Genomic DNA, 1,862 nt, shown 5'->3' with positions numbered 1-1,862 from the left:
AGTACACGTCGTGGGATTTACACCGTCTTCATTCTTTCATAATATGGTGTATTTATTTATTTATTCATTTATTTATTCATTGATTCATTCATTACTAAGAATTAAGTATCAAAGTTTTAGTATTTCTCAGCCTGTGTGTGTTTGATACTCTTACATGTTAATTATGTCTTGATCTTAATAAATTAAGTACGTGAAATGAAGTTCGCTTTTGTTCCAAATTTTCCCGCTAGCCGTGCCTTACAGTTTGTACAGCCGCTCGCATTAAAAAAAAAAATACATGCAGCGCGAGTGTCGGCTGCATGGCATATCCGCACCTTATACCCCGGCGAGAAGCAGCGATATCGGCGATAGTGCACGAATGTGCGCAGAGCACGCTCCATTGCGAGCATCGTTTTCTATACGCTGTTCTTCAGGGAGACACACGCCCGGTCAGGCTTGTCTGCGCGGTCCTATTTAAAAAAAAAGACCGCTGTGAACTGGAACACGTGCACTACTAATATCTGTCATCTGCGATGTGGTTTCCATTTTTTTTTTTGTATTACTGAACCAGCGCATGCGCCATGGAAATAAGAATGAAAAGAAAGAAATTTCGCACAATAATTTTTGCTGGCGTGTTGCATGGGCGTTACACATGAAGGGCCTCCTGCTGGCCCTTGTGGCATGCTTCGAAGGCCACCGGTAGAGCCACCGACATCGCTGACAGGCGCGCACATCATAAGAATTGTACGCTGAAGAAATGGTGAAGAGGTGTGGCGGGCACAAAGCTCAAAAGTGCCAACACGGTGACTGCTCAGAGCTCGCGATGGCCAGTTGGGTAAGGCCAACGTTGGTACAAGCAACTAAATCAAAAATTTGTGGGGTCGCAGCATTCATATGGGGATGGATTACCAGTGAAGCTGTTTAGGCAGCATACATGGGCTGCATACGTTATGAAATGATAAATTTATTTCATACGGCACTACACTACGCCGACACAAGCGCCACCGCGGTCACCGCATCTCCAATGCATATACCGCAGTCGCTGGTGCAGCCGCGCATGACATTATAACCACAGAAGCGCAGGCCACACTCTTTCCCCTCTCATTATTTGTCAAACAGGGTTTAAAACAAATAAAGCATATAAAGGTCAACTTGCTGCACCTAGAGCACTTTCTTACCTATATATAGTGTTTCTCTTACAACGCCGAATTTATGTGGTTTTATTTGGAACCAAGATATTAAATTTATTTTTGGAAGTTGGCGGAGTGCTTGAAGCCTGCTTCGCCTCCACCGCGGGTCGGCCTGGTATTGCTCTGTCTCCAGGATCGGCCCACGCATTCCTGTCCACTAGCGGTGATACGGACGTAAGCCGGCCAGGGTACCCCCCTGGGAGCGCATGCGGGGGATGCATACGGGGGCTAGGGGTAAACAGCTTCGCTGTGAAAAACAAACACGGAACAAAATAAGGGGAATTTATCGGCACGTACGATGTATTGCTGGTGAATGAAGGGAACTCACAGATAACAAAGGCAGGGTACGTGCAGTCCTGAAGGGAACAGCTCAGCACACGACGCTCACAGTGCGGAGTGCTTTGTGTGCTTACGCGTACTCCTGCCGATCTCGCCGCTTCTCGCCGTTATAATTAGCTGACATTCTGTGCGGTCGATGCTCGCGCGATAAGGATTAAAATACGGGAGGCTGCACTTCACTTTTCGCACTGGCAATAGGTGCACCTAGTCTAGCGGGATATGCTAATAAAAAGATAACTTACGGTTTGAAGACTTGTATGATTATAACGGAAATAAGAAACAGCTGGAAATCTGTAGAGAGATACCACAGATGAGGTAGAATGCCCTGCAAGAAATGAGTTACAAACATGCGTA

General features: G+C 46.3%; 1 pseudogene; it reads left to right on the top strand.

Annotated features, from left to right (window-relative positions):
• Window positions 1-1,148: 1,148 nt before the first annotated feature.
• On the top strand, window positions 1,149-1,318 carry LOC119437896 (U2 spliceosomal RNA; annotated as a pseudogene).
• The last annotated feature ends 544 nt before the right edge of the window (window positions 1,319-1,862 follow it).

This window comes from Dermacentor silvarum, chromosome 1, assembly GCF_013339745.2.
Source record: "Dermacentor silvarum isolate Dsil-2018 chromosome 1, BIME_Dsil_1.4, whole genome shotgun sequence".
NCBI classification, from domain to species: Eukaryota; Metazoa; Arthropoda; class Arachnida; order Ixodida; family Ixodidae; genus Dermacentor; species Dermacentor silvarum.
This window is presented reverse-complemented; position numbering and strand designations above follow the sequence as displayed.